General features: G+C 37.8%; 1 long non-coding RNA gene across 1 annotated transcript; it reads left to right on the plus strand.

Annotated features, from left to right (window-relative positions):
- The first annotated feature begins 454 nt into the window (after positions 1-454).
- Positions 455-3,644, plus strand: LOC149774010 (uncharacterized). Its single transcript, XR_016417097.1, has 2 exons — positions 455-931; positions 1,445-3,644. It is a non-coding gene; the product is annotated as an uncharacterized LOC149774010 (long non-coding RNA).
- Positions 3,645-8,771: the final 5,127 nt, after the last annotated feature.

Raw genomic sequence — 8,771 nt, forward strand, 5'->3', positions numbered from 1 at the left:
AAAGATAACGGTGAAGCCCATCACATGTATGTTCATGCAGCTACCGAGATCGTCAATGTAAATGATGATTCTGATCTGCAGAAATCAAATACTGATGTAGCAGACAATGCCATCATAACAAACGATGCTACTGAAAAGGTGTTCATTGTTGCTGAAAATTGTGTGAGCATGCAGTAGACAAGCTGGGTTTTTATAGTTTTTGTTGCATTACTATATCGAGACAATATTAATTGCCCAATGGCCCGTGGTCTTGGCGTCTTCTTGTACTGAGATATTATATTTACTGGATAAATACAAAATGGCTTCTGAACTCATTTTTAAATGTGCGTGTTTCTTTATTACACCGACTGCCGTATTCAATAGCACTCATCTGAATGCATAAGACTCTTACCACACCACAGGATGTAATTGCTATATTTCAAAAATTCTGGTTTATATGAAAATATATCAGAATATAATGATATCTTGAAAGTACAACACATATTTCTGACGGATAGAGTTCAAAATTATTTAGAATACATAATTATGTTTAACATTACGAATAAGATGTAATAATTAACTCATCAATTCAAAGTGACATGGGTTCTATAAAATATTTGAACATTTCGTTTGATAAGGACTGATGAATATGTCAGTAAGATTTCTCTATCCATAAAGATGTTATTATACAACACATACACACATACACACACACATAGCTGGATACATTTCACAAACAGTAATTGATTTGGCTTAGGTAAATGGTTTCTTGATTAGTTTGGAGTTATAAAACAGATCAAATCTGCAATGTTTGACTTACTAAAGGTTTGTGTTAGAAAATTTTCCCTTTCTATTTCAGTGTACTGTGTGTCAGGGATGGACTCATCAATGGTGGACTTGCGGCTATAACTGCAATTGTGGTGGGAGTAAATGAAAATATACATTTTAAATGGTAATATAATTCGTTGTGGGATTGAAAACAACGATAAATTATAAATGAAAGATCATATTATCAACGGATAACACACACATCTGCATAGATGAAATAGTTATGCGTCTATTTTCATGATTAGTCAACCCTGGTTCATTAGTTGTATTGCTTGTCAGAGTGACCTTTCTTTTAAATAACTTATGAAATTATTATTATAATAAATATGAACAATCTTGCCTATTTATACATCTGCTGGCGCTAAATAGACACGACACAAACATGAAGAAGACAACATGCCATACCTTGTACGATTCATGTTGCAGCATTTTCTTCCTGGTTTATATAATCAAATATCTTTCATACGCATAAAATGCAATTACCTAGCTTGTATGGGCATAGCGAATAATCTTTCAAAGTCATTGCAATATACTGAGACAGCCAGATTGTATTTGTAATTTGTTATAAATTAAAACGGGAATAATAACTATTTTCTGATCTGTCATAATATTGAATATGTATTCTTCTTCTTTTCAGTTTCTCTGGATGTTTCGTACAGAGTGAAGAGATTATCACAAAAGTGGACGAGACATTTCCCCAAACAAAATATGTGCATGATGTAAATAAAGTAAATGAAATATTACACTGTTTATTATAGAAGCTCCAACTGTTAGAAATTATTCTTATTTACGATTTCTTGCTTAGGGGTTTTATGGTGTTGAAAAGTTACTTTATGTGTTTAGAAAACTGTCATAAACTTGAAGGTTGATATTTAAGAAGTGAATTTATAATGTGTAACATAAATATTATGTATTGTATTGATGGAAAATGTGGATATATTCTAATTAAATAAACTTGTTTGTGTATGGTTGAAAGTCTTGTCAATATTAGCGAAATGTTTTCAACTTAAATATAGATTGTTGTGAATGTATACTTGATTTTATCTACAACTGATCAAAGCTAATGTATTGTACTTAAATCTAGACAATATTACCATCGTGCACATATTATTCATATTTTACAATCCATACAAACAGTACAAATTTACAAATGCCACATCATGGATCAACAAGTCCAAATAATTACCAGCTGACACACAAGTCCAAATAATTACCAGCTGACACACGGGACTGTACTGATGGGCCCTATTTGAACATGTCGTGAAGGATGACTTGATTTCATCTAGAGTGTACTATTCAACCAAATTATTTGCTCTTATATAATGTGATAACCGCATTTTGAATGTCTGAAATCTATATTATACTTACTGAAATGTGTTATTTATAATGAACATAAAATTGTAATCCTAAAACGTGTGAACGTGTAAATGATACAAATATTTCCGTTCCGGTTAATATTTTGTTTCAAAGGGAATCAGTATTATATGAATTCTTATATCATTACTGTAATCTGCAATGCTCCCTATGTTATGCTTGACATTAAAAGTGAATCAGTTATATTATAATGAACATGTAAATCAAAAACTAGATTACAATAACAAGTATCACATAATTATTTATATTGTAATTAGCATATTAAAATAAACTGTCACAGAATTAGGCAAAGAAATAACTTGGTTTTGCCTTAGAACTATTTGACTATTTCTCGTTGTACATGCGTACAACGTTATCTAGGGTGAATACGTCTTTCTCCAGGTAAGCGACTGTATTAGCATGTACCTCGCCAGAAATTACTTGTGACGAAGGAACATTAATAACAAGATATGCACGGGTATTTTACCCTGACTTTTGCTCACTCTCCTATGGATTTAAGTAAGATCAATTTCTAGAACCGACACTGGTAGTTTTGGATCACGTCAAGCAGTGTACGCTCTCCATCGTTCTCCAGCCATAGGGATAAGTATTAAATTCACATTTCATTTGATATGCGAAGCTTATTCGGTTTGTAATGTCTTATCGCGTAATAATGCATTTATTACAACGCAGATTTCAACTTTGAATTACAAGTCACTATTAGAGGCTAAAGTATTATCATATATCTAGAGATTATACAGAAACTATTATTATGACCGATTTGGTTTATTGTAGCTGATTGTGACTATCACTGTGATTGAGAATGTGAATATGACTGAAGCTGTCAGAAGCTGTCTAAAGTTGTTTAGAGTTGTCTGGAGTTTCCAGAGTATTTAAGGCTACGTGCTGTCGATACGTATGTATGTATGTGCGTATGTCTGTGTCACGGACATAGACGTACCAAATTAAAAATGGTGTTGTATGCTGTCTGTACGTGTGTATACGCATGACTGTACATGTGGTGGATCCATAAAGGGTGCGAGCGGCCGATAAGAGTGTGGGCCAACCCAAGAAATCGTGCGAGTCTACAAGGGGTCCAGAAGCATACGTTTGGTTCAATTGTTGTTCCAATTGCATTTTTATGTTCGTAAGAATTTTGTTTGTCTTAGTTGTGCTCAAAAGATTATTTTGAATCTTATTTGTGTTCATAAGGTTATTTTGAATCTTGATAGGAGTTCATATTCGAGATTATGTGAAACTCTCTTGTAGTGTAAAATACTGTTTGAAGCATATCTGCAGTCCATGAGGTTTCTTGGATCTGTACTTCATATTGATTTAATAGTTTCGGTTTATTTTCAATGTGTGAATGTTGTGTAGAGTGATTTGAGTCAGTCGTATGTTGAGAGCGTGAGAGAATTGTTATATTTTTACACCATATATTTTTTCTTTATGTAATCATTTCATAAATTTCCATCTTTCTCTTATTGTGTTTGTCTTATTCATTTAGTCCAAAAACCCACTCGGTTTCTATTATGCGACAATGGTGTCATAAGTGGGATCTTCTTGTTCGTGAAAGTCTACACTTATTGTTTATATTCGAGTGTGACATTCCTGACAAGATAATCTTCAAGTAGGTGTTTATTTTGTTTAGTAGTTCTAGGTCGGTGGGTCTGGTATAAATACATATTCATTTCGTTTTGGTTGCCTTCATCAGGAATAGTTTCTTTTATAAAATTAAATTTGTTTTGTTATTATTAATCATGTCATCTCTTAAGGACTTGGTCGCCTTAGGCAAAGAACTTGGTTATGAGCGAGAAAATTTAAGGGAATTTTTTAAGGAATAACAAGCCCGGGAGAGGGATGAAAGTGTAAAGGTGAGGGAATTAGACAGGGAAGAACAAGCCCGGCAGAGGTATGGAAGGGTAAAAGAGACAGAAATGACCAAACAACTTGAAAGAGAATAAAAGGGAAACAGAGGAAAGGCAGGCAGAATTAGAGCAGTACAATATAGAACTAGAAGAACAGGCCGAAAGGGAACAGATATAGCTAGAAAAACAGGCCGAAAAGGAAAGAATATAATGGGAAAGGGGAGCTGAGAGGGAGAAGATGGAGTTAGAAAACAAGCAAGGTTAGAAGCTTTGGAGGTAGAAGAAAGATTAAGGCAACGAGATCATGAACGTAAGGTAGAGTTATCAACAGCTAGAAAAGGAGAACACGATTCTGCCTCTAGTAAATTAAAGGGTCCCAAATTAACCCTATTTGACGATAAAAAAGATAACATGGATATTTATCTTCATTGGTTTGAACGGTATGCCGAGAATCAGAAGTGGAGTCGAAATGACTGGGCACTGCATCTCAGTGCTTTATTAAAAGGTAAAGCGTTGGATGTATACTCGCGTCTTCCTAGAAACGATGTGTTTAAATAGACTTTCTGAAGGAAGCACTTCTAAAAAGACTGAAGGAAGCACTTCTAAAAAGATACGAGCTGATTAAACAGGGTTTTCGTAAAAGTTCAGTTATAGCAAGCCCGAGAAGGGAGAAACATTTGATCAGTTCATCGTTAGAATAGCGAACTGTTTTCAGCTTTGGATTGAATGCGGCATAGTGGTGAAAACGTTTGAATGCAAAAGTCATTGACTGATTTCTTGCTCAGAGATCAATTGTTGAACACAGTTGGGTGGGAACTAAGTCAGTTTCTGAAAGAGAAAGTCTATTCAAACGTACAGGATATCGCTAAACAAGCCGATTTCTATGCCGAGGCTCATGGGGGAACCAAGAACGTGATTTCAAAAGATTTTAAGTCTGGAAACCAGTCTACGAGACCGATGCCTAGGGTACTTGTGAAATCAGCTGAGGCAAGTATGTCAGTTAGGGATACAGGTCGTCAGGGTATACAATGTTTCTTGTGTAAGGAATGGGGTCATGTTTAACCAAAATGTCCTAAAATAAAGGGACGTATGCATAAGGTAGATGTGGCTATACAGAGTAAAAGTATATCTGATAATCTGGTGCAGGTAGAACCAGGTATTCATACACTTGGCTCGTGTCTTTTCCCCGAAGCGCGAGTACCAACCACGAGAGGTTTCGTGAAGGTCGAGAAGTCGTAGCATTACGTGACACTGGTTCCACGGGTGTAGTAATCAAACGTAGTCTCGTACAGGATAACTTAATGCTCGGGTGGGAGTCCCCATGTATGCTACTCGATCAAACGATCGGTCGCATTCCCGTTGCAAGGATCAGTGTAGAAACACCTTTCCTAACCGGAACTGTAGTTACCCTTTGTATGCAAAACCCTATTAACGATGTGACGATCGGTAATGTTGAAGGTTCCCGTTTTCCAACCATGGCAGATTTCAGGATACTTTTGGCCCAGGCAGTCGAAACGCGAGCGCAAACCAGACGAGAGAAAAACGCGTTTCAGAAATTAATAGTCCCTGAATGGATCTCCAGAATTTCGCGTGATGGATTCAAACGAGAACAAGAACTTGACGAATCCATCAAAACTGTTATTAAGAAAATCGCGTCCGGCGCAATTAGACACTGCAAGGGTGGGGGCAGTTCGAGATTCGTTCGTAGGAACGAGCTAATTCATATGAAGTTTATCACTCCGGAATGTAAGAGGTATTGGCAAGTGGTGGTATCCCAGATACACAGATCCAAGTACTTAGGGTGGCCCATGAGTATAGCATGGCAGGACACCTAAGTAAGGCGAAGACCACCAGCACAGTAGTCGCTGAATTATACTGGCCTGGTGTTAATGGCGACGTAACACGGTTCTGTAGGTTTTGTGAAGTCTTTTTTACATATACCAGACAACCGTATGTAAGGGAAGGGTCACAATGGTGCCCTTAGGACATATAGATACACCGTTTAAAAGAGTGGCGATGAATATGGTAGGCCCAATACAACCAGTTACCGAAAGGAAGAACCGGCATATTCTTATTCTTGTGGATTACGCAACCAGATATCCCGAAGCCGTAGCGTTACCAACTATTGAAACGGAACGTGTGGCTGAAGCATTGGGAGGCATCTTCAGTAGGGTAGGGGGGCCAGAAGAAATCCTAACAGATTGTGGTGCCCAATTCACCTCCGACCTCGTGGGTGAAATAAGTAGGCTGTTATCAATCAAACATCTAAACACTACCCCATAATATCCGATATGCCATGGATTGGTAGAGAAATTTAATAGTAGCCTAAAACATATGCTACGAAAGATGTGGGCGGAACGTCCGCAAGACTGGAACCGCTATTTGAACGCGGTTCTGTTCTCGTACCGTGAAGTACCGCAAGAAAGTTTAGGGTTTTCACCCTTCGAATTGCTGTACGGATGAACAGTTCGAGGCCCGATGCGGATACTACGCAAACTATGGACAGGTGACGTCGCGAGCGAGGAAATAAAAACTACCTACCAGTACGTGTTAGATCTGCGAGAGAAACTGGAAGGTACATGCCAGATGGCACGTGACGAATTAATGAAATCGGGACGCAGATATGCCAAGTATTATAACCGCAGAGCTCGAGAAGGAACTTTCTTGTAGGAGATCAGGTTATATTGCTACTTCCTACTAGCACAACTAAGTTACTAATCCAGTGGAAAGGTCCCTACGAAGTTAAAGAGGTCAAGAATGACATGGACTATACAATTGACATAGACTGTTATTTAAAGACATTCCATGCTAACATGCTTAAGTTGTACATCAAGAGACAGAAAAACAATGTAGAAAAAGCGGTCTTGAATGTCTTTTGTACGGCAGTGATCGACGACGACGTGGAAGAATCAGAACACGAGGTTTCCCTTGAGTGTCCCTTGGGTGTTGCAAGGGAATGGGTAGATCAAGTCGATGTGAGTGCAGAGTTGATCTAAGACCAGCGTCAACAAAAATTAATGCGCTTTTGGTTAAATACTCGGATGTATTCACCGACAGACCAGTTGTACAACCTTGGTAGACCTCAAAATTAAACTGAATACATCTGACCTCATTGGAATCAAAGGTTATCCGGTACCATACAACAAACGAGAAGCTGTGGACAAAGAGGTGAGTAAAATGTTAGATGTGGGGGTGATTGAACCCTCAACTGGCGATATTCTTCTGCCATAGTGCTAGTCAGAAAAAAAACCGATTCTGTATCGACTTTCGACAGTTCAGTAAAATCACGGTGTTCGATGCAGAACCAATGCCAAATATGGAGGGACTATTTGCGAAGTTGTCGGGCAACCATTGGATTTCCAAATTAGATCTGTCCAAGGGATATTGGCAGGTTCTCATTGTTCAAACTCCCGTGCATTGACAGCATTTGCGACCCAGAAAGGATTATATCAATTCTAGGTAATGTCATTCGGGTTAGTAGGTGCCAGTTCCACCAATTGTCGTTTCATGAGCAAGTTGCTAAGATTTTTAACAAGCGTTGATAACTTGTAGATGACATATTTGTGTACACGAATACTTGGAGTGAGCACGTGTCCGTCTTAGGGGAACTCTTCAATAGACTCCGCAGAAAGAAAATCACAGTAAGACCCACTAAATGCAGTATTGGCTATACAGATTTAGATTGTTTGGGTCATCGGGTCAGTGGTTCGGGTCAGTTGAAACCTCACCCCAAGCAAGTGAAAGCGATTAGGAACGCACCTAAGCCGATAACAAAACGCAAGTTCGTTCATTTCTAGGTCAGTAGGGTTTTATAGAAAGTTAATACCAAACTTTGCAGCCATTGCTAGCCCACTGTGTGATCTGACAAAGAAGGGGCAACCCAACAAAGTAGAGTGGGGACCGCCACAAGATAGACCTTTGTCCGCGCTGAAAGAGAAACTAATCAGTGCACCTATATTACAATTGCCAGATGTTAGCAAACCCTTTATTTTAAGAACAGATACCTATGAAACTGGGCTTGGAGCAGAGTTTTACTACAAGAGTAAGATAAAAATAAGTTACCCGTTGCTTACTCGAGTCGTATGTTGAGAGCGTGAGATAATCATTATATTTTTACATCATATATATCTTGCTACCCAGGGAGAAAACCTATTGCTACCCAGGGAGAAAACCTATTCCGTTATTGAGAAAGGCTACGTGCTGTCGATACGTATGTATGTATGTACGTATTTCTGTGTCACGGACGTAGACGTAGGAAACTAAAAAAGTGCTATATGTTGTATGTACGTGTGTATATGTATGACGACTGTACATGTGGTTGATCCATAAAGGGTGCTAGCGGCCGATAAGAGTGTGGGCCAACCCAAGGAATTGTGCGACTGTACAAGGGGTCTAGAAACATACGTTTGGTTCAATTCTTGTTCCAATTGCATTTTTATGCTCATAAGATTATTTTGAATCTTAGTTATGTTCATAAGATTATTTTGAATCTTAGTTGTGTTCATAAGATTATTTTGAATCTTAGTTGTGTTCATAAGATTATTCTGAATCTTAGTTGTGTTCATAAGATTATTTTGAATCTTAATAGGAGTTCATTTTCGAGATTATGTGAATCTCTCTTGTAGTGTAAAATGCTGTTTGTAGCCTATATGCAGTCCATGAGGTTTCTTGGATCTGTACTTATATTGATTTAATATTTTTGGTTTATTTTCCATGTGTGAATGTTGTGTAGAGTGCTTTGAG

This window comes from Sinohyriopsis cumingii, unplaced genomic scaffold (assembly GCF_028554795.1).
Source record: "Sinohyriopsis cumingii isolate HCF-2022 unplaced genomic scaffold, ASM2855479v2 utg000452l, whole genome shotgun sequence".
NCBI classification, from domain to species: Eukaryota; Metazoa; Mollusca; class Bivalvia; order Unionida; family Unionidae; genus Sinohyriopsis; species Sinohyriopsis cumingii.